Below are 13,410 nucleotides of genomic sequence, written 5' to 3'. Positions count from 1 at the left end.
ATTTTTAAGTCTTTTTGTTCCTTTCAGAATATGAAGACAATTTCTGATCATTCCAAATTAAACTAATTTCTTCTGTTGACAGAAGATATATCCAAACCCCAGCTTTCAGACTCTGTGAGAAATGAATGGTCTATCAAAGGTCATACAATTAGGAACAGACACCTTCATAATGAAGTGTGGCTTTTACCTAAAATAGAGAAAGCAATCTTTGGCCTAGATCAAGAAATATTTTGTTGTAAATCCTATCTTTCATGCACTATTAATTGTGCAGACAAACAAGTAAACATGGTGCTAAGTGCTACTGTAAGTTTCCAGTTTATTATGCATGAGAAATGAAAACGGGAAGTAGTACCTAACATGGCCAGAGGAGTCAGGGACAGCTTCAATGGGGGAACCTAAGACAAAGCTGGGAAGGCTTGATGAAAAAAGAAAAGGTTCACTTTTCAGCAAAGGAACACAGGAAGTCCAGAAAATTCAGGGCTAGGAGTCTCAAGAATGCCTTCATTTCAGGACTAGTCTGAGAACTTAGGACCTGGAAGAGGTCACAAGCCTGAAGGCCAAAAAAATAGAAGCATTAACAGGAAAAGCAGCTCCAGACTGGAACTTCTTACAGTATGAAGCTAGGCAAGAGTGAAAGTCCTGGAGTTAGCAAACCACAAAGGACCCTGGGTGGTGCCTGAGACATTTCAGGGAGTTACAGAGCTGGAGAACAGAGGGCTGAACCACAGGAGGTGAGGAAGTAGAGGCCATGGATAAAGCCACCCACAGGAAGCTTGGCTTAGAACAAACTGAGCCAACAGGAAACATAGGCTCAAATTTTATTTTCCAGCCATTGCCACTGATTTGAGCTCCAGACTGGCCCTGTTGAATTCTTCTTTTTACCTTATCTACTACATTGAAATCATATGCTGCCTTCCTCTCCACCTATTCTTCATACAACGACTGAATGGGATGGTCTATTCAAAATATAAATTGAGATAATCTTACCCATAACACAAAAGTGTATGATGGCTTCCTACTGCCCTTGGAGTAAGTCTCAACTTCTTGCCAAGCCTGTAAGTTCTTGGGTGATCCAGGCTCTGCTTCCCTCTCACCTTCTCATTACCTCTCCCTCCTGCCTGCTTTTACCAACCTGGCTCTTTTCAATCCTGGACCACACTTGCTCAAACTTCTGCTTCCTCCTAGAAATGCTATTTTCTTACTCTCCTTCCCCCAACTGAAGCAGCCTAAGGAGAGGTCATCTACAAAGATCTTCCTCTACCCCATGCCCAGGAGTTCTCTACCAGCCACTTCATCTGTGGCCTCAGTTGTCCAATCATCCAGGTGAGATTACTTCCTAGTTCTCACTCAGCACTACAGACTTAACTCATTTCTCTCTGTTGCCTGTTGTGTGGGCTTTAAAGAGCAACAGTGTCTATCTTCAGAGCTAATAGGAAAGTTACTTCAGAAGGTATGTGAACACCCTAGTTCTCCTGTCTCTCCTGACCTTTGCAATCACCAGCCTTCACCAGGAGCCAGTCTAAGGCTCTCTAGCCCTTCTCAATCCCTAGCTATCCAGACAGAAGTGTGTCTTCATTCTGTCTTGGCACTATACAGGTCCTGCCTTACTCTTCCTGGAGTCCTTTCACAACTCTCTGCAAACAAACATTCAAACAACCAAACTCACTTCCTATCCAGTACATGCTTCTTAATCTTTTCTTCTTTGAATTAACTCACCAGCTCCCATCCTAAGTCTGGTGCACAAAAGCCTTCTAGACATTTCGTTCGTTCATTCATTCATTGATTCATTCATTGTCAGTCTCTTCCCTCATGCTGTTTACCACTGACATCTGGGGGACAACTTAGGAAACCATGATTTAAAACCAGCAGGTATTCATTGGAGAGTATTCTCCTCTTCCACACTATTTGGATTATAAATGAGCACAAAAATGTCTATTATTTTTGGTCACTGAGGTCTCTATTATATAAGCTGGTGCTTCTCTACTCATATAAGCTGAGTTTAAGTATCTGAGTGAAGGCAGAGGATACAGTAGTAAAGAAGAACATGTATATTAGAGCTTGGAATAAGGATTAGGAATAGCCTAATCTTTACTAATCTTCTCCAAGAAATTTTTAAATAAAGTTTCTTGTTAAAGTTTCTAATTTAACACTCATCATCTTCTCTTACTATTATCACAAAGGGTTATGAAAATGACTTAGAGGAGCAAGTTACTAGTAAATGGAGGAGCTGAGACTGACTCATAGTCTAAGGTATTTCACTACAGCATCTGGGCTCTCATATCACATTCTAGTGCTCTGTCAGAGCTACTCTTGGCTGACACACAAAGGAGCTAGAATGGAGCGAAAAGATTAAGAAGCCTGGTAGAACTGATCAAAGACTGTGGAAGTCCTTAAGTATCAATCTGTGGAGTGTAACTTCCACCCAACAGACAATGGGAAGCAATAATCAACTCCCACTTCCAAGTTCCACAACAGTAAGTTGATACATTCTCCTTCCTTCAAAGACCTCACTGTACTTTCTGCTCTTGACCACTGAGTGCCAAAGGCCCACCCACTTTAGAAACAAAATAGCTTTTACAAGGTCAAAACTTCCAGCCTTTTACTTTCCAGAAAGCTAGCACAAAGATCTATCTGGCTTTCACTAACCTGCCAAAGGAGTGAAGACTCACTCATTGGAACACACTGATAGTGAGAGATAATTTTCTCTAATGAGGTGACTTTTTTTTTTGAGGCAGACCATACCCAGGAACTAAGCATACAGAGCCCTCAACCAGGAAGAACTCCCTTGAGCTGCTTCACAGCTTTTCTTCTAGTTCCTTTGTACTTAGTCATCCCAGAGCAAAGGAGACTGAACAACTGACAGCACTCCATCACCAACATCCCTGAAAAAGATATTCAGAAATGAGATGATGGCTGTCCAAAAGTCTTGCTAACCTAGGGTTAATCCTTTTCTGTGAAGGCCTCACTAGCATCACTTAGAGCTCCACCTTCTCCACATACCAAGCCATATACATCCATTATTTTGGTTTTCCATTTACTATACTACACAGTTATGAGCCACATCATGTTTCAGTCAACAATGGACTGCATATACTATGCTGGCCCTATATGATTATGATGGAGCTGAAAAGTTCTAACCACATGAGACTTTTACTATACTTTCTATTTAAACACACACTTAAATGCTTTCCTTTATAAGAGTTGCCTTGGTCATGGTGTCTTTTCACAGCAATATAAAAATATACAGCATGGTACCCTACATTTTTATAGCTAAGGAACAATAGGTTATACCATTGTCTTAGTCACTGTTCTTTTGTTGTGAAAAGACACCATGACCAAGGCGATTCTTATAAAGGAAAGCATTTAATTGTGAACATGTTTATAGGCTTAGTCCATTATCATTAAAGCAGGGCACATGGGAGCAGGGAGCATGGAGGCAGCAGGCAGGTGTAGTGCTGGAGAAGTAGCTAAGTGCTACATCCTTATCCATAAGAAGAGAGAGAGAGAGAGAGAGAGAGAGAGAGAGAGAGAGAGAGAGAGAGAAAGAGAGAGACACACTGAGACTAGACCTTGTACGGGCTTTTGACCTCAAAGCCCAATCAACAAGGGCACATTTCTTAATCTTTCTAATCCTTCCAAAGATTTCCACTCCATAATGACTAAGCACTCAAAGATATGAGTCTACAGGATCATTCTTATCCAAATCACAATTATACATCCCTGGTTATGTAAGCATATTCTATGCTGAACACCCATTGAAGCATCTTTCAGAACATCTTCCTGTTGTTAAGCAACATGTGACTGAATTTCTAACTGTTTTAAATGTTCACTATAATCCTGAGTTCATTTTCAGCTATGCTTCTGTAAAAGCAATCTACACTATATACTTCTTAAATTTTATTATGCTAATTACAAAAACAAATTATTTAAAAAAGGGATTGGGCATTCTTGATGAGTGAGTCATTTTAAATAATTCAAGGCTAACACATAAGCACTAAAATGATCTGAGCCTTGCTAAAGTTAGTGATGTCTCAATAAATAAAATACATCAGTTATAGTTTGGTAGTTCACTCTTGCCTGGCCTACCAGATGGTATAGCTCAAAAACAGAACACTTGCCTAGCATCTGTAAAGCCAAAGTTCACTTTCTGATACTGAAAGACAATCCTACTGATACACTTCATCCAAGCCAGCCTCCAAGCCATTCTTGCCTGATTATAAAGAATTGCCAAGTATTATGTATATGGTAGAGGAAAGTTAAATATATTTCTTAACTTCCTCTCCCCCAGATAGTCCCATATGATAGAGCCTGGTATTTATTTTAACTTGGTTTTCATATACATTCTAGAAACACAGTAGTGCTTGCTACCACGGCAGACCATTTGAATTACAATAAAGTAGGCCAAAGCTGAATTCTCCTAGAGACCTTACAACCAGTAGTACATCTTGTGTCATGCTTTTAATTTCCTTGTTTGGGCAAAATCCAACAATAATTTGAGGCTCCTATAGACTGGTTTAACACTCTTGGCCTCTTCCACTGCTGAGACCTCTTACCTCACTTCATTCACTAGAGACTTATATAAATATAAATGTCACTTTTATTTCCTCAGAGGAAGTGATGAAATGAGAGTCATACCCAAGATTTATGAATACATGCCTTGGGCTAGAGCATTTCTATCTAACTATCCCTAAACTTAGGTCTGGAAGCTTCTAGCCTCCATACAATCTAATCTTCTGCAAGTCCAGACCTTGAAGACTTCAGCTTCCACTCTCTGTCTGCTAACCTAGGTGTGGAATGTTTCAGCCTCTGAGATTTATTACTGAATTAAGTTCATCCTTCCTAGCTCTTTGTGAACTCTGGCTGACTGGTTCAACTCAGCTGTTTTGGCTCAAACTCCTCTCCAGCTAACTGATTAAAATTAGCTCCTCTCAGCTTCTGACTAAATTGTTCTGCTTGGAAAGACTACCTTGAAATCCACAAACTGAACTGTTCTGCCCTGAACTGAAGTCAACTGAACTTCATGAACCAAACTGCCTCTGGAACTGACTCTCTTTCTCCCTCCCCTCTCTGTGCTTTTAAGTAGCCTCTTTTCTGTTGGGCATATTCTATCTCTGACTTATTCTGTCAAATCTTTCTTTGATTCATCCACTTTGTCTGCCCCTCACTTAGATGTCATTGCTTGGGATTAAAGGTATGTCCTAAGGGCTTGTCTGCCTTCCAGCTGGTTCATGTCTTTGGATGTGATCCCTTGCAGGAACAACCATATTGCTGGATTAAAATTCCTCTACAGACCTAGCTTCTCTCAGCTCCATAAATCCTGTCATGCTTCTAATGGCTTCTCTAGCCTTAGGGACAACCAACTCTTTTGCTCCTCAGTTATTTAATCTCCTTGACTTCACCCATCTTTATTGAGTTCACTTCAATGGTTAGTGTCTGTGACAAAACACAGGGGTCTCTCATGCCCACTAATTACTGCTCCAGCTCTTAAATCTTCCATGCACATGTCTCTCTAACCACATCCTAGTATTACTCCATCACTCCAAAACATTCATCCCCTGACTTCATCAACACCTCTAGGCCTTTTCTCCTTGCCATGCACCCTTGGCAGCCCATCTGTCGTGTTAATCACTTTCTGACCAATACCCTCATTGCACCTGCTTCACTGTCCTGCCATTCCCCCTTAACAAATTCCAACTCTGGCTCAGCCCAATCATATGCCTTCATTGCTCCCCAAATTAGGCAGTTAAATGATACTGGTATCCCAAATAATCTAGCATCTCTTATTTCGATGCTGCCTAACAAGCATAGACATTGTTTCAAACTCATTCTCCATTCTTCTAACCTTAATTGCCTGGCAAAATGTCTCCTTTTTCCTTTGGACTCTTACCACTTATTCAAGCAAACAACTTCATTCTCTATTGGTTAATTTCAATTGTCAACTTGGCTGGATTAACAAACAAGTTATTAGTAAGGCACACACTTGAGTGTGTCTGTGAGTCTTTCCAGAAATGGTTAACTTCAGAGAAAGACTGTTGCTGAATATAGGCAGCACCATCACATGAACTGTGGTCTCAACTTAATTAAAAGGAGAAAATCAGCTTTATGACAAAATGCATCTTTCTTGGCTTCCTGACTGTGGGTGGACCCAATGTGACCAGGTACCTCCTGTTACCATGCCTTCTCTCCGTGAAGGACTGTATCTTCTTAAAGCTTAGCTTGTTTTTAGTCAAGTATTTGTTTTCAGCAATGAGAAAACCAACTAATAAAAAGAGGATGGAAGCCATTACACTCTCACTCCCTCATAAGCCATCCCACTAGAAAATACAACTGTGCTCAGAGAGCCCATTATGAGGGCTTCCAACTTCATGATACCTGAGCAGGCCAGGTAATGGGGTCCACTGTTCATGTGATTATTTGAGGTAAGCTCCCTGGAGGTAAGCATCCCTGAAGCAAGCTGCATGCTGGTGGGTAACTTACTAATATGTTTATTTAGATTTATCTTATTTTATGCATATGAGTAGTTTTGCCTGCATGTATGTTTTTGTACCATTTGTGTGCCTAATGCATGTGGAGGTCAGAAGAAGGCATTAGACCTCCTGAGGCTGTAATAACAACAGATGGCTATGAGCCACTATGTGGATGCTGGGAACAGAACCCAGGGCCGCTGGAAGAGCAGCCAGTGCACCTAACCACTGAACTATCTTTCCAGCCCCAGTGGGTAACTTTGTAGAAAAGGAAAATAAAATAGCCTCTTTAAAATTCTCTCCTCCAAGAATCTTAAAAACAGAGAAAAGTTTTAAAAGAAGAAAGCTATCTTGCCTCACAATCATAAAACAAGCTTAAATCCAAACATAAAGTTATCATGAATACACAGAATAATTACAAGTCCCAATTTGAAACCAGGGTCAGTGAAAGAATACAAAATTATTAACTCGCCCGGGCAGTGATGGCACACGCCTTTAATCCCAGCACTTGGGAGGCAGAGACAGGCGGATTTCTGAGTTCGAGGCCAGCCTGGTCTACAGAGTGAGTTCCAGGACAGCCAGGGCTATACAGAGAAACCCTGTCTCGAAAAACCAAAAAAAAAAAAAAAAAAAAAAAAAAATTAACTCTATGTTTCTCATTCTCAACCAAGCCGTATTTATTAGTGAGATTACAAGTCTTCCTTCTTTATAACTGACACTGATTTTCTTGTGTGCGAAATTCTGCTCCTTACAATGGCCCTATGAGATAAGAACTATTTTTTCTCTTACTTTTACAGCTGAAAAAAAAATTTAAAAGAAGGGCCAGGTGTTTGAGATGCACAGCTCTTAATCCTAGCACTCTAGAAGCAGAGGCAGATGGATCTCTGTGAGTTTGAAGTCAGCCTGGTCCACATAGTGAGTTCCAGGCCAGAAGGACTACAGAGTGAGACACCCAGAGTCCAACTCTGGCCTTTACACTCACATAAACACATATCTGTATACACACACACTCATAAAAGCATGTATATAACACACACACCCCCCATATAAACATGTATATACAACACACACGAAGAAAAAAAAACTTCCCAGAATTACATAAGATTGTAACCCAAATGTTCTGTTTTTAGCTCTCATATGTCCTTAAAAACACAAACATTAGCAGTAATTAAGTATAAGGATATCAGTATCCCTCATGTTCATGTTAAAGGATAGAGATTATTAAAATGAAAGGATGAAAGATCATATGGATTAATATCCTAACTCTAGCCAGGCACTGTGGCTCAAGTCTTTAATCCCAGCACTTAGGAGGCAGAGGCAAGCAGATCTCTGTGAGTTCAAGGCCAGCCTGGTCTACAAAGGGAGTCCCAGGAGAACCAGAGCTCTGTTACATAGAGAAGCCCTGTCTAGAAAAACAAAAACAAACAAAATGTCCTAACTACTACTTTCTCAACTGTGTTACTTTAAAGTTACCGTGTTAACTGTGTTACTTTCAATTCCATTTCCTCAACTACAAAGAGAAATGGTAACTTAAATGTCATTGCACCTTACCAGGGTCTCCCAATTTGTGACTATACTTAGGAGTGGACCTTGTACTTAATACATTTCAAAATGGTTAGATATTATAATCATTATCCAATGTGCTTGAAATATTAACCTACAGGATCCCACAGAGAGAGTTGCACACAAGAGCCATACCATAACCAAGGCAAAACTGTCCTCACACATATATATCTTGCAATATATTGGCAAAGAGACAATAAAGAAAGGAAGAAACATATAAATGAAAATTCTTGGGATTTTAGTGAAGTCCTAACAGGAAATGTGTATGTGCTGAGATGGGACAATGAGAAGGAAGCTACTATACAAGGGACCATCAGTAATGGCCATTCTGAAGGGAAGAGGCTCTTTCTAAGAGTGCCAGGTAAAGAGAAGGAGTTATACAAATGAGGAAGAGAACTTGGATATTTGAGGAATTGAAGGTGTTCAACCTGACAAACACAAGCAATGAACAGGGACTGGAGAGAGTTGTGGGGGCTGGGTGGCACCTCAAAGTATTCACAGATGTGACTCCAGTACAGTGGGTAGCCACTCAACAAAGAAGTGCTCTGCCCTTGTCTTTTAATCAGTTTCCCGTGGCTTCAGTAGAAGAAGCAGACAAGAGTGAGGCCAGAAGACCAACTAAGGGGCATCAACAGTCATCCAGCTGAGAAAAGAGAATGCAAGACTAGGAAGGAACATGATTTGAAATATTCTGAGGTGGCATCAAGAATGAAGACAACAGATGTGGAAGTTTGAGAGGGAGACTGAAAGACCAAATTGGGGGTTTTGGATTTAGCTCAGTTGTAGGATAACTAGTTAGCAAACACAAGGCCCCAAATTATATTGGTAACATGAAACAGGAGAGGAGGGAGCAGGTAATTTATAGACATGTGAAGTTTAAGATGAGGTGGCAAGCAAAGACAACAGTAAAGTTTGATAGATGAAAATGCAAGCCTCAAGCCAGAGAGATGGGGTGGGGGAGGGGGGCTTAAAGAGGGAGTTGTCTCTATGGAGGGCATACTAAAGATGGATGAGTCTAACTGGGGTAGGGATGCAATGAGAGAAGAGAAATTGCTGAGAAAAGAAGAGAGAATGCTGAGTGAGAAAAGAAATGATAACATTGAGTTATGGTGGTTACATGCTTTAATTCCCAGAATTTAGAAAGCTGAAGCAAGAGAATTACAAGCTCAAGGACTTTCTAGGCAATACAGTGAGTTCAAGGGCAGCCTCAGCTATACATCAAGACTCTGTCTCGGAGGAAGAGAGGGAAATCTAAAACTGAATAGGATTAAGCAACTTCTACAAAAGCACACAGACTTGAACTCAAATACATTTGCAACAAATGTCCATTGAAGAATAAATTTTAACATATTCCCTATAGTCCCTCAGCAGAATAAAATTTCCATTTAGGACATATACACTACACCACTGAGTTCTTATGTACCTGAGACATAAGCATCAAAAGTTTTCCTAAGGTCTCTAGGCTGGATTGTTCTAGGAAAGGTTCAGAGAAAACAGCAAATCTCCCCCCAACCAAACTCACTAAAAACAAAAGTAGCCTATCTGATGTTCAAACGTATAAGAATTTTACACTCAAAAATAAAATTTTCCCCATCCTTATCAATGAAAGCACAATGATACACTTTACTACAGATGTTGTTTTCTCCTGAAAGATGAAGCTGACACTTTCAAACAGTTCAAAGGTCACACAAAAGATGAAAACTGTTCAAAGGTTAAGGATTAATTATAAAATGTTTAAAAAGAAAAAAAGCCCAAGCAAGTAAGTGCACCTCCAAAGCAATCCAAAAATGATAAGCAGAGACATGAAAAGGACAGAATTGCCAAGAAAGTAAGTAACTATAACAGCTACTCCCCAAATGAAAACACATCAAGGCTCTCATTACACCTTTGGGTATCTGTGGCCACAAAAAGCTCACTATGCTCTTAAGGCTTATACTATCGCTAAGACCTACCAAACTGGGACACTGTAGTCTGCTCCAAAATTTAAAGTGTGACAAAGAAGGGTAACACATAAGGAGGAAAGCCAGCAACATTTGCCAAAAATGCTCCTTCCTGAAACTGTTCAAATTAAATCAAGGTTTTCTTTTCTTTCTTTTTCTTTTTTTTAAGAGTCATTGATTTTATTATTTTGTGTGTATGAGTGTTCTGTCTGCATGTATGTATGAGCATTAGATGTGTGCCTGGTACCGATGGAGGTCAGAAAACTGTGTCAGTTCCCCTGAGACTGGAGTTACAGATGGTTCTGAGCTGCCTTGTGGGAGCTGGGACTCAAACCTTGATCTTCTCCAAGAGTAACAAGTGCTCTTCACTGCTGAGCCAACGCTCCAGCCTTTTTTTCTAATTTTATTATTTTTATTTTATGTGTATGGATATTTTGTCTTTGAGTATATCTGTATACCACTTGTGCTCCTGGTACCCACAGAAGCCAGTGGAAGGTATTGGATCTCTTGAGACTGGAGTTGCAGATAGTTGTCCATGCAGGTGCTGGAGTTGGAACCTGGTCCTCTTTGGAAGAGCAGCCAGTGCTTTTAGCTGCTGAGCTGTCTCTCCAGCCCCTAAGACTGTCATTCTTTTTAAGACACTAAGGCTCACCTTGTAAAATTCCTCTACAATATGCTAAAAGAGGATAATCACAGATTTTAAAAATGTTACTTCACCTCATGATATAGCTACTTAGAAGTCTACCAGCAATGTCACTTGACTAGATAGATGGACAACTAGCATCCATCTGTTTACTTACTGAACAAATACTAAGTACCCACGGTGGAACAGGAGCAGTTCTAAACCCTGAGGGTATTTCAGTGAAACAAGGCTTCAAGCTGGTGAGATAGCAAGGAGACAGACAATAAACCAACATATAAATACAATGAAGTGGTGATAAGTACAGCAGAGAGTGAAAGACATAGAGTGATGTGATCTTGTAGAGTTGTCTGGGAAAACCTGAAGACCTAAAGTTAAGGAAGCTCATTTTAACTTTACAATCTCTAGGCCAGCTGTGTACACAGAGGAAGCATAAATGCAGAGGCACCGAGGCTGGAGTATGACTGAACTTCTTAAAAAAGACAGTGGAGATTGATTTGGCCACAGAGAGGACTGGAGGAGAAATTACTGGAGGGCTGCAAGTACAGAACTCCCAAGACCTGGATTTCTTTTCTTTTGTTTTTAAAAGTTTTTAAAGGGAAAATAATTGCTCATAAAAGCAAGGCATACCCCTCACAATCTATTTATAAATGGAAGGAAAAATATACAATAAAACTCGTATAGGCTGGTAGCACTTTGAGAGTGAGAAAAAAGAAAAGACATATACTTGAGAACAAAAGACTGAAAAAGATAAATGCCAAACAAGTTTACTAGTGTTTGTGAGCTATAAGGGTTTTTTTTTCCCTTACACTTTTGTTACTCAAATTTTCTGCCTTAAAAATAAATCAGAGACAGAAAAAACAGGGATGGTTCCACACAAGTGTTCACACATGCTCGCTGCTCGCTCTCTCTCTCTCTCTCTCTCTCTCTCACTCACACACACACACACGCCCCCAGACCTGCAGTTCCCCAGCCCCCCACCCCCTCACCCATCCCAATTTTGGACCACTCTAGTCTGAAATCTTACTTCAACTGAGGGAAAAAACAACATAGGGAACTTTCTCTTTTCCAAAAAATTACCACACTTCCCATGCAATGTTTGCCTGCCGTGAACCACTGCACAAATCAAGCATGGCCCAATGTATCAAGGTCACAAAACCAACTTGGTTAATATGTTTATCATTACACAGCAGGCCTGTCCCCTTAGAGCTGCTCTGATACCATCTCTCTAAGGCACACACATAAAAAGGCCCTTTTGCTCATTTCCTAAGTCTCTTTGATACTTCTTTGCTGTTTCTGGATTTTTCCACTGTATGTCTCGTAGAAGCAAATTAAGCCCGAATCAGTTGTTCCAGCTAATGAAGTGTGCTTTTGGCTCTTTTCTCCTCGGTTGAGAATTATCCGGCAAGCTACCAACTATTTTAGAACACATTTCTGTTAGTTTTGAAATATTGCGATACTACGTTACCACAAACAAAAAAATAAATCAAGATAGTAACATATGAGAACATATATAGATATACAGATATAGAAAGTGCCATATTCTTTTTTTAATTAAAAAATGTGTGGATGCCTTATGAATAAACATGTTAGGCTATCTAGATAAATATACGTGCTGGCATAACACCAATAAAGGCAGAAAGAGCATGCCTTCTCTTCTCTAACCCCCAACCCACGTCACATAACAGTTTCTCACAGGGCACACTACTAGGGCAATCACTGTTCACAAATGCAAGCCACACAACTCAAAATGCCTCAAGCTCTCAGATACTTTCCACCCTAAGCCCCACACCCCACTCACTCCTCAATCACTTCCAACAGGTTTCTCTGAATGAAAACCCCAAACTCGCTAGCGAGGCTTCACAAGTCCCAAACTCTGCTCACACGCCCATCTGGGCATCCTAGAACCTTAAGATTCGAATAAAACTAAATAAATAAATAAAACAAAAAACCGGGTGTTTCCGCGCAGGCAATGAGGATTCCACTGTACCCCTCAGTGGTTCGAGTCCCGACGCTCTTTTCACCAGAGGCACCGGTGCCAGCCGCTCGCAGCCGCCCGCGGGAGTGCGGACACACGCACCCACGGCCAGGCCTCCACCTCCAGCCCGCTTCGGCTCCTTCTGCAACTCTGCCCCGCGCGACCACCCAGACCTGGACGCCCGGGCGTGGAGCCCACGGCGAGCGCGGCGCTGACAGATGGGGAAGGCGGGACATCTGGGGGAAGGGGCGGGGCCGCTCGGAGCGGGGGTGCTGGCGGCTGACAGGGCCGGGCGGGAGCCGGGCCTGGCGGGAAGGCGCTCGCAAACACACAGGGGCTGACAGGCGGGGAGACACACAGACGCCGGGGACTGACAGCTGTGAGGACGACGGGCCTCGGCGGGCGCTCACCTGGCGGCGGCGGCGACGGCGGCACCCGTGGCCCGGCTGCTCTCCCCACGCTGCAGGCCTCCCTCCCTCCCCGGTGGGCGGGCGGCCGGCGCAGGCCCCGCGGAGGCGGCGGCGGTGGCGGCGACGCCAGAGCCACGGGCTGCTTCTGTGGCGAAGACGAGCTGAACCAACTGACTCCCGGCCGCTCGGCTGAGCTCGGTGGCACTCGGAGGCGTTCGGCTCCGGTCGGCCCTCTTCGACTCGGCTGGGGGCGTGGTCCGCCGCCCCGCCCCCGCCCAGGTCGCCTCGGGCGCTAGGAGGCGGGGCTTCGGAAAAGAGCGCAAGCCCCTTGGCGTCGCGGGGAGCGGACCTTACCCAGAGCGCATGCGCCGGTCGGCTACCCGCCCGCGTTCCCTGTGTGGGGAGCCAACGGGGG

At 42.4% G+C, this 13,410-nt stretch overlaps 1 protein-coding gene across 3 annotated transcripts in view; it reads right to left on the bottom strand.

Annotated features, from left to right (window-relative positions):
• The window catches only part of Zhx3 (zinc fingers and homeoboxes 3), a 115,188-nt gene extending 101,994 nt beyond the window's left edge, over positions 1-13,194 (bottom strand). For all 3 annotated transcript variants that reach the window (XR_003713866.1, XR_003713868.1, XM_028786757.1), the window contains exon 1: positions 12,996-13,194. The gene's annotated coding sequence lies outside the window, so the exon portion shown is untranslated. The remainder of the gene's footprint in view (positions 1-12,995) is intronic.
• Positions 13,195-13,410: the final 216 nt, after the last annotated feature.

Source organism: Grammomys surdaster, unplaced genomic scaffold, assembly GCF_004785775.1.
Source record: "Grammomys surdaster isolate TR1022 unplaced genomic scaffold, NIH_TR_1.0 125574, whole genome shotgun sequence".
Taxonomy (NCBI): domain Eukaryota; kingdom Metazoa; phylum Chordata; class Mammalia; order Rodentia; family Muridae; genus Grammomys; species Grammomys surdaster.
This window is presented reverse-complemented; position numbering and strand designations above follow the sequence as displayed.